This window comes from Arachis hypogaea, chromosome 14 (genome assembly GCF_003086295.3).
Source record: "Arachis hypogaea cultivar Tifrunner chromosome 14, arahy.Tifrunner.gnm2.J5K5, whole genome shotgun sequence".
In the NCBI taxonomy this organism is placed as follows: Eukaryota; Viridiplantae; Streptophyta; class Magnoliopsida; order Fabales; family Fabaceae; genus Arachis; species Arachis hypogaea.
In genome coordinates, this window is record NC_092049.1 from 23,566,404 (window position 1) to 23,577,475 (window position 11,072).

An 11,072-nucleotide genomic window follows, 5' to 3' on the forward strand; every position below is an offset into this window, starting at 1 on the left:
CGTCTTACTTGCTCCGGATTAATGATTGAGACACCTGGGTAGTACGCAAGGGTTGTGGTTCATCCCACTTGCTCCAGATTAGTATTTGAAACACCTGAGCAGTACACAAGGGTTGTGGTTTGTCCCACTTGTTCCGAGTTAATGATTGAGACACCTGGGTAGTACGCAAGGGTTGTGGTACACCCCACTTGCTCTGGGTTACTATTTCAGATGCCTGAGTAGTACATAAGGGTTGTGGTTTGTCTCACTTGCTCTGGGTTGAGTTTGTAAACACCTGCCTGGGTAGTATGCAAGGGTTGTGGCTTAGTCCCACTTGCTCTGTGATGGTGTTTTATGTCCAGGTTAGCTACCGGATGTGTTGGGTTCTGGCAAAGTAACCGACAGGTGAGCTCATACCCAGTAGGACAGACATGCATCATATGCATTTGATTGATTTATTTAGGTTTGCTTTTTATCGTGGCTTATCTACTTGTACATATAAATGACTATATGCTAATTATTTACTTGCATTTACTTGTGTATTACTTGTTTGTCTTGCTTGTGTTTGAATATCTGAGAGGTCCTTTATGCTGGTGTCGGTTGATGTTGAGGGCTGTTTTGTTTGGAGATTGTTACCACTACTGAGCAGATGGTTAGGTTATTAAATTTGCTGAATATGAACTATTGAGTTAATGAGAGAATTGAGGAGTTGTACTAGAAAGAGTTGAGAACTCGAAATCACTGTATATGCTGAGACTATAAATTTGAAAATAAAACAGATACTATTAAGATGAGTTTTGGGCTTGATAATGACTTACTTAAAACACATTAGATTAGGGATTTGGTATAGCTGAGATTAGCCTTTCTACCCGGTTCGGAAAAGAGAGAACCTTAGGCTTGGATCTTGTCTGATGGAGTTTAGGATTGTCTAGTGGGTTCGTGTAGTCTTCATATCATTTCTATTTGGAACTTTTGCCCTGCTGAGAACCCTGTAAAGGATGATGTTTTCACCCATTTTGAAAATTTTTACTTTATAGATACAGGACGTGACACACCTTGCTTAGCGTGCAGGATCTACTTTTGGAAAGCGAAGAATACTTTTGGGATTTATATTATGTACTTAGATTATATATATTTTCTCCACTTTTGTATATTTACTTGGATATCCCTCTTAGAGGTCGAGTTTAGAGAACCAGGATTTATGTTTACTGTTTATCATACTTTTGGGTTTGTATATATTTGTCTAGTTGGCCTTTTCTTTGTAGGTCAAAACTAGTACTACTTATGTATTTATATTTCAAATTATATATATTTTTCCTTATCTCTTTTATTTTCTCAGTTATGCGCTTTTACTCTCAACGCTTTGCGAGTGATACAGGCTTCTTTTGATTATTCTTTCTTTACAGGCTCCTATAAACAAATATTTCTTCAAATACTTTGTATATATTTTATTTTTAGAGGTTGTAATACTTCACCACCTTTGATTTACGACTTAAGCATAAAGCTCTGCAAGGTAGGGTATTACAATAAGAATTGTGACAAACTTATAGCCATGGCGTGTTGGGACCCTTCAAAGCCAAGATATGGTACCAGGCTAGAAACAGAAAGATCAAAACCTCTAAATGTAGGAAGGGAAGAAGATTGTTAGGAGCGAAATCTCAGTGAAAACAATGATGTGCATGAACAACAAGCACGAGGAATTGAAGATGGGAACATATACAATTCGGAGGAAAATGCCGAAAACTAGCGGGTAATAAATCTCTTAGAGATAGAGGTTACATAAGAAAAAAATAAGGTTTCAAGAGATAGAAGAAAATGGCGGCAAAAAGAAGGATGATGTGAGAGTAGCTATTCCACTGCCACAAGAAAGGTGCTTAGAAGATTGGGTCTTGAGCCTCCTTAATCTCCAGAAAACATCTACATGAAACCTACAGGAAATAAAAGGAAAAGGGGTTACAAGAAGAAAAGAGACACAAAAGAAGAAGCTGATGGATAATGAGGATAATATGCCTTCAGAGGAATGGAACTATGCTGGGCCAGCCAAGTAGGCAAGGTCCATTCCCACTCACTCCAAAGGAACAAGGCCTTCAAGAAACAAAAAAGCATAAGGAGGCTACTAAATCATCACTACATAAAAATCTCTCAAGTGGACTGGAAGCATTACTAGCCCTTCTTCTCAGTGATCAAAAAATGCACAAGACCCCACAAGGTAACAAAAACCAAACTAAGCTTTTCCAGAATTACCAAACAAGGTCGTGGAGACAAGATGAGAAAGGAAAAATGAAGAATGACAAGGTTCTAAACTTAGAGGACAATAATAAAGATAGTCTGAGATGGGTTATGAGAGAAGAAATAGGGAAGTGGATGGTGCAGATTTTGAATACCACAAACTAACAGGCAAGTGTACCGGGTCGTACCAAGTAATAACTCAGGTAAGAGAGTGTCGATCCCACGAGGAATAGTTGAGTGATTAGGCTAGTTAGACAAACTAAAAAGAGTGGTTTCAAGTTCATATAGCATAAAACAGTAAATCAGAGAATGCAAGAAAGCAAATGGTGAATGGTTGGAGAAAATAGTATGAGAAAATAGTTAAGGCTTTGGACATGTTTAAATTTCCGGATTAATAATTCTTATCAACTACTTTAATCATGCAAAGATTCAATTCATAGCAAACTTTAAGTGATTAAACCCTAATTCCTTAGTAATTTAATCTCATCTAACTCAAACAACCGCCAATTCCTTGGTCAGTTAATTTAAATTAGAAGATTAAGTTTAATTCTAGTTTATGAGCCACACAAACCCTAAGTACTGAAAAATGAGGCGATTATATATCACATATCACGTTAAATTCAGATAATTAGAGAGTTGTGAGGAATTGATTTCAAGTTGTAATTCTAGTGATATAACTTTTCCATGATTCAACAAGAATTCAAATAGAAAAAGATTTATCTTCCAATATACTCTAATTCCTAGGATGAAGAACGAAATCAATCCTTGAACTTAAATCAGTGTATTGATTAAGAGTAGAATGACAATGGTATTAATCCATTAAAATAAACAGAGCTCCTAACCTTAATAATGGAGGTTTAGTTGTTCATGGCTCATAGAAAAATCTTGAATTCTAAAAAGTGTAAATTGCGAAATATGGAAGAAGAAGAGGAAGAAGAGAATCCGAAGGGCTGAATCTTTTTTCTTTTTATATCTAATTCTAATTATTGCAAAATAAAATTCTAAAAACCCTAAAAATTAGATTTTCTAAATTTAAAAATTAAATTAAAACCCAAAGAAGTCTTCCATGGAATTTTGAGACACGGGCCAGGTGCCAAACGCTGAGCAGTGGCGTTTAGCGCCACCGAACAGAATGCAACTCCAACTCTTCAGGACATCTTCACAAGTTACGAGGCATTTAGCACCACCTTCACAGCACCATTGCACAAGTTACGAGGCACCTGGCACTAGACGCTGGGTCGTGGTGTTTAGCGACAGCTTCACAGAATGCTTGCATGAAGTACGAGGCTTGTGGCGCTAAACGCCAGGTAGTGGCGTTTAGCGCTAGCTTGACAGCAATAATTTTCTCCTTTTTCTTCTGCACGAACTCTGTCAAACTCGCCTAAATTTTACCTGAAATCAACAAAATAGAAGTACAACTCAAAGTAGCATTCATGATAGCCTAAAATACCAAAATGTCATAATAATTCATCAAATTCACATCTAAATTACTAGAAAAAGATAGGAAAGATGCTCACGTATCAGTGGACAAAAGAGAAAAATCAAAAAGAGAAATAGGCATAACTTAATAGGAAGAAGCATACTATGTAGAATTGACATCTGATAAGTAGAATGTTGAGTCAGAGGCGAGCAACCAAGTGAATAACAACTTGAAAATTTGGGAGAAAATCTTGAGCATGGGAACGAAATACAACCTGAAGATTAAGCATAAGATAGAAGAATTAGGAACCACGAAGCTAACTAACTTTAGCTAGGAAGAGGATCAAGAGTCTAGAATCAACTAAAGGAGCAAGGCAGAATGTAACACCCTAGTATTTTAAAACTAGGCCTAAGCCTTATTTGGATTATATTGGTCGTTGATATTCAAACATTTGTGAAAATTTTAAAAAAATATAAAATCTTTATATAAAATAATATATATATATATATATAAATAGTAAAATACTAATTTTTTATTAGAATTGTTACTAGTTGCAAAATATAATGGATCTAGAGATACTATCATGAAAAACAGGCGTGCTAAACTATAAAAGCACAATTAATGACAAACTTTACTCATATCAAATAATCATAAAAGAGAAATATTATAGCCATGATGAGTTGAGAATTGGTGTCGATTTGGAATTTCTCTCAAAATAAGATCACTTCGTTGTAAGCATAGCCAAATCAACAACTAACTCTCAACATCAAATTTAAATCCTAAAGATAGTCACAACACAAAATAAATTATAACCGAGAGTATTTGACTCCCGGGTTGTCTTCCCTAGGAGTTGCTATGAAATGCTCTGTTATTGGCTAGGAGAGAATTGAGGGTTGGGAATGCAAAAAAGAGCAAGTACTATAAATGGCAAGAATTTAAAGTGAAAGAAGGTAACTTAGCATGCAAGAAATTAAAAGTCAAAGCAATTAAAGCAAGAAAGGGAAATTAAATGCAAAAAAGAACTCTTGGTAAGAAGTGGGTAATTAAGGATTCCTATCTTAGTTGTGGACCACAAACATGGTAATTGTGTGTGGATTAATCCCAATTAGTCAACTCTACATCAAGGATAAGTCAACTAGGCATAATTAATCTCAATTTCTAAGTCCTAAGTCAACACTATATGGTCACTTAGAGTCAAGGGAAACCAAATTAATTAACAACCCTCACACAATGTGGAATGGACATCCACCACTCAAGTTTACCCAATTATCCAATTTCTCAACCAAGAGTGTGAAAAACTAAGCAAAAACCCAACCAAGCATTTTGTCAAACACTTGGTGGGCTGTAAATAAAACATGGTAAAATGACAAGAAATAATAAATGCTACAACTACCAAGGAAGGAAAGTAAAGATAACAACTCAATAAAACAATAAAAGGCATGAAAATATAAATTTTATTAAATGTAAATTAAAATAACAAGAGTGTTCTTAAACATAAAAGTGACAAAAATGAGAAATTAACAAGATAACTTAAGAAAATTAAGACAATAGAACAAAGAAATGTAGAAGAAACTAGATGAAAACAAGAATTAAAACTAGAAATTACAAGGAAATTAAACTAAAAACCCTAGGTTCTAGAGAGAAGGAGGAGCTTCTCTCTCTCTAGAAAATGAACTACATGACTAAAATCTAACCCTAATTGCTCCCCCCTTTCACATGGAGTGAGGCTTTGCTTGATATAGGAAGAATCAACTTCAGAAAGTCCAAAAACTGGGCTCTGGAGGCCCAAAAATCGCCCACAGCGATTTCTATTAAGTGAGTCACGTGCTAGGACGTGTGCGTATGCATAGGATGTGCGTACGCACACATAGCTGTGTGGTTCTTGTGCGTACGCACGAGGGGTTGTGCGCACGCACACTCCAATGTGTGCTTCTCCTTTGTTTTCTCCATGTTTTCTCCCTTTGTACATGCTTCCTTCCACTTTTACCTTGCCAAATTTGCCTCTAGGATCTGAAATCACTCAACAAATATGTCATGGCATCGAATGGCATAAAAGTGGGATAAAAGTCACTAATTTAAGCACAAAATAGCATGTTTTCACATCTAGGCTCAATTTAGGGAGAGAACACAAAAGCATGCTATTTGGATGAATAAATGTGGGTTTAAGTGATGAAATCTACTCAAATCAAACCAAAATATACCGGAAAATATGGACTCATCAATTTTCCCACACTTAAATAATAGCATGTCCTCATGCTAACCACAATCACCGGAGAATGATCAAAGGATAAGCAATTTATTCAATGCAACTAACTACATGCAAGAAGCTATGCTAAATGCTATCTATATATATGTACACTATGGTTCTTATTTAGTTTGGCACAAAACAAACAAGAGATTCCAATTAATCCAAAACAAGCCTTAGGGCCAAGGCAAAAAGTCAATACACTATGATCAAAGTCCAAAGAATTGAATTGAGATTTTTAAAACTAACCAACAAGCAACTTGCAAGAAGATACAATATAAGGCACATGAACATAGAATTGAGCGATCGAACCTCCTCGGATGTGTTACTCAATTCGTTCAGTGTTTAGGGCTTAATCACTCAATTCTCTTTTAATCATGTTTCTCAAAGACTTGCAAGTCATCTAACAATCAACAATTATTCAGTGCATACATACAAATATCAAGAGGACTCATCCATGGATTGTAATGGGGTTAGGGTCAAGGAAGGGTGCATATGGTCAAGTGGACTAGAATTTGAATCTTTGATTAACCTAAACTTCCCACCTAACCTATGATAACCTATACAATTCAAAACTAATCTAACTACCCATTCTTCACTTTTTCACACACTCATGTATTCTGTTTTTGATCACCACACATATGCATTGATTCTTATTGAACTTCACTTTGGGACATTTTGTCCCCTTTTATTGGTTCTTTTCTTTTTCTTTCTTTTTCCTTTTCTATATTTTATTATTTATTTATTTATTTATTTATTTTTTATTTTTTTTCAAACTAAACTATATACAAGAGCACCAATGCATATAGTTTAACATAATTCATACATGAATATGTACCCAATTCCCAATATTTTGACAAAAATATAAAAGCACCATTTTATCCCAACCAATGTTCCCAAACTTCTCACACTTGAATTAAAAATACACTCACTAGTCTAAGCTAATCAAAGATCCAAACAAGGGACATTTTATTGTTTTTCGCTTTAAGGCTTGTAATGTGCTAAAATTAAGAACAAATATGTGTTTAGCATATGCTCAAAGTTGGCTAACAATAGAAGAAAAAAAGTAGGCTATTTAGGTAAGTGATCTTTTTGAAACAATGGCCTCAATCATATACATGCATTCATACACAAAATAATGGACATATAGAATCAAAAATATCAAAGATTACAATCATAAAAGGAGTTTATCACACAAGAACAACTTCTATGGTTGATTGAGAATATGCAACCATCAATTAAGGCTCAAATCTCACAAGGTATATTGTTCTAGCTCTTTTTCTATGTTTTATGATAAAGGATTTTTCAAGCAAGTTGAAAAATAATTTTTCAATTCAATCAATGGCATGCCCTAAAAGGGATTTCATGAAAATATCTTGTTGTTTTACTAAACTTATTCAATCTAACATGCACATGCAAGTATTTACTACCATAATACTATAAGCATTAAAGAAATATATACAAACAAACCAAACCAAACAAAGTGCAAATAAGAACAAAATTGCAAAAAAAAAAAAAATTGAAGAAAAAGAACAAAAAGGATATTGCAAAGTGTCTAAGAGAAGGATTTTACCCCCTCGAAGTTGGCGATTCTCCCCCACAGTTAAATTGTGCACGGTCCTCCGTGCATGCACATGATCCAGGGGATGAAGGACTATGAGGCTCCACCTTCAGCTGCTGGGCTCCGGGGGCTCCGGTTGCTTTGTAAACAAATAAACAACAATTGAGGAAAAGTAAGATGTGTGTGGTATCATAAAAGGCAATGTGTGTATTCTAAATGCGCGCACAATTTAGAACACAAACATTGGTGGGGTAAAAACAACAACCACCTATTCAAAAGAAATAGCATGCGTTCCTCAATTTAGTATTCTAGGTTGCAAGTGAAGCATAATCAAAACTTAAGGCACAAGCAACCCTAGGTAACACAAAAGTGAATTGAGTATTTGATATTGGTTATTGAAATTGTGCATGTGAAAGTGCAAAATTGGTATAAAATAGCATAATAAACAACAACCAATCCATTAATGAACGAAAAACTACTTATTCATCACACTGCAATAGTCACAGGAAAAGTACTTGTTACAAAAAGTGATAAGCGTGATAAAAATCAAGTTAAGTCACTCAAACAAATGCAAAGCATTACCAAGGAACAAGTATCGGACATGTGATAAATTTGATATGAAAATCATGATGAACAAGTAATTTCAACCCAAATCACTTAATTAAATGTACTTATATAATTTGTCCTAGTTGTACAATCAAAACATGAGTATTCAAACCTACTAGGTACTAGTAAATTAAGACAAAGTATAAGTGCATTGGTGTAAAATTTCAAGCAAGAAGCAACCCAATCAAGCATCAACCAAACACTTGTATCTTATTTAATTAAAAATAACTAATGCAAAGATGAACATAATTACTAAAAGAGAAATAAAATGCAAACAAAACAAGGTAAAGAAAGTGGAGAAGAGGGCAAAAGCAAGAGAAGATATGGGTGGAAGGAAGAAGAAGAGAAGTAGAGAGAAGAGGAGTAGAGAAGTATAGTGGTAGGAAAACAGGGGCGTGCGTACGTACAGGTATGTGTACGTACGCACACTAGGTGAAACAGGGGAGGTGTGCGTCCGCACAAAGTGTGCGAACGCTCCAAGAAGAAGAGGAATTAAGAAGTGTGTGCACACACAAGGGTGTGCGCATGCACGGGAGGTAAAGAAATGGAGGGTGAGCGGACGCACAAGTGTGTGCGAGCGCTCTGAACAGAGAGGGGATTAAGAGTGTGCGTACGTACTAAGCTGTACGCACGCATGGAACACTTTTTTTTTAAGGAAATGGTCATGTGTGCGTATGCACATAGGTCCGGGCGCACGCACAGAACGCGAAAAGAGAAGGGATTCACGCGCACAGGCTATGCCAACGCTCCCAATAGAGGGGATGCAAGTTGGCGTACGGACGCACAAGCCTGTGTGGCCACATAGAAAGCGCGGGAAAAGGGGTGTGTGCATACGCACAGATCAAGAAAAAACAGGGGAGCTCCCACGCACAAGTCGTGCTGGCGCTGCAAGCAGAGGGCATAACCTTTAGTGTGCGTGCGCACAGGTTGGTGCGCACAAATAGGACTCATAAAATCAGAGTTGTGTGCGCCCGCACAAGTGTGTGCGCATACACAGATGCCCTTCAAACATTCAAACATTCAAAATTTCATGATCACATACAAATTTACCTACTAAACTCAAAATTAAACTAATCTTAAGCAAACCAAAATAAGCAAAAAATGCAATTAAGCTAAATTAAAAACAAAGAGAGGATTGAAACAATGTTACCATGGTGGGATGTCTCCCACCTATGACTTTGGTTTATTGTCTTTAAGTTGGACTTATGGAGAGCTCTCATCAAACCTCTTTGAGTTCCCACCCAAGCTTGTATTTTCCAAGGCTTTTGAGACTCCAAAGCTTTTGCACCCACATTTTGTTGTCAATTCCTTTCATTCCATGTAGGTAACAAGCAATTGGAATTCCTAATTCCTATAGTACAATAGCAACAAAACTAACAATGCAATGGGTGAGAATTCATAGGATAAAAAGAAAATAAAAACCAAAGATAATAAGAACAAATAAGATGAACTCCTAAAACTAGCAAAAACAAGCAATCAACCAAAATAAGCTATTTATATATTAACATATCTACAATAGCCAAAAATAATACACCATTGCAACTCCTCGGCAACGGCACCAAAAATTTGATGAGTTGAGAATTGGTGTTGATTTAGAATTTCTCTCAAAATAAGATCATTTCGTTGTAAGCATAGCCAAATCAACAACTAACTCTCAACATCAAATTTAAATCCTAAAGTTAGTCACAGCACAAAACAAATTATAACTGAGAGTATTTGACTCCTGGGTCGTCTTCCCTAGGAGTTGCAATGAAATAGTCTATTATTGGATATGAGGGAATTGGGCGTTGGGAATGCAAGAAAGAGCAAGTACTATAAATGGCAAGAATTTAAAGTGCAAGAAGGAAACTTAGCATGCAAGAAATTAAAAGTCAAAGCAATTAAAGCAAGAAAGGGAAATTAAATGCTAAAAAGAACTCTTGGCAAGAAGTGGGTAATTAAGGATTCCTATCCTAGTTGTGGACCACAAACATGGTAATTGTGTATGGATTAATCCCAATTAGTCAATCCTACATCGGAGATAAGTCAACTAGGCATAATTAATCTCAATCCCTAAGTCCTAAGTCAACACTATGGGGTCACTTAGAGTCAAGGTAAACCAAATTAATTAACAACCCTCACACAATGTGGAATGGACATCCACCACTCAAGTTCACCCAATTATCCAATTTCCAAACCAAGAGTGTGAAAAACTAAGCAAAAATCCAACCAAGCATTTTGTCAAACACTCGGTGGGCATGTAAATAAAGCATGGTAAAATGACAAGAAATAATAAATGCTACAACTACCAAGCAAGGAAAGTAAAGATAGCAACTCAATAAAGCAATAAATGGCATGAAAGCATAAATTTCATTAAATATAAATTAAAATGACAAGAGTGTGCTTAAACATAAAAGTGACAAAAATGAGAAATTAACAAGATAACATAAGAAAATTAAGACAATAGAACAAAGAAATGTAGAAGAAACTAGATGAAAACAAGAATTAAAACCAGAAATTACAAGGAAATTAAACTAAAAATCCTAGGTTCTAGAGAGAAGGAGGAGCTTCTCTCTCTCTAGAAAATGAACTACATGACTAAAATCTAACCCTAATTGCTCCCCCCTTTCACATGGAGTGAGGCTTTGCTTGATATAGGAAGAATCAGCTTCAGAAAGTCCAAAAATTGGGCTCTGGAGGCTTAGAAATCGCCCCCAGCGATTTCCATTAAGTGAGTCACGTGCTGGGACGTGTGCGTACGCACACATGCTGATTTCCTCTTGTGCGTACGCACGAGGGGTTGTGCGCACGCACACTCCAATATGTGCTTCTCCTTTGTTTTCTCCATGTTTTCTCCCTTTGTACATGCTTCCTACCACTTTTGCCTTGCCAAAATTGCCTCTAGGACCTGAAATCACTCAACAAACATGTCGTGGCATCGAATGGCATAAAAGTGGGATAAAAATCATTAATTTAAGCACAAAATAGCATGTTTTCACAATTAGGCTCAATTTAGGGAAAGAACACAAAAGCATGCTATTTGGATGAATAAA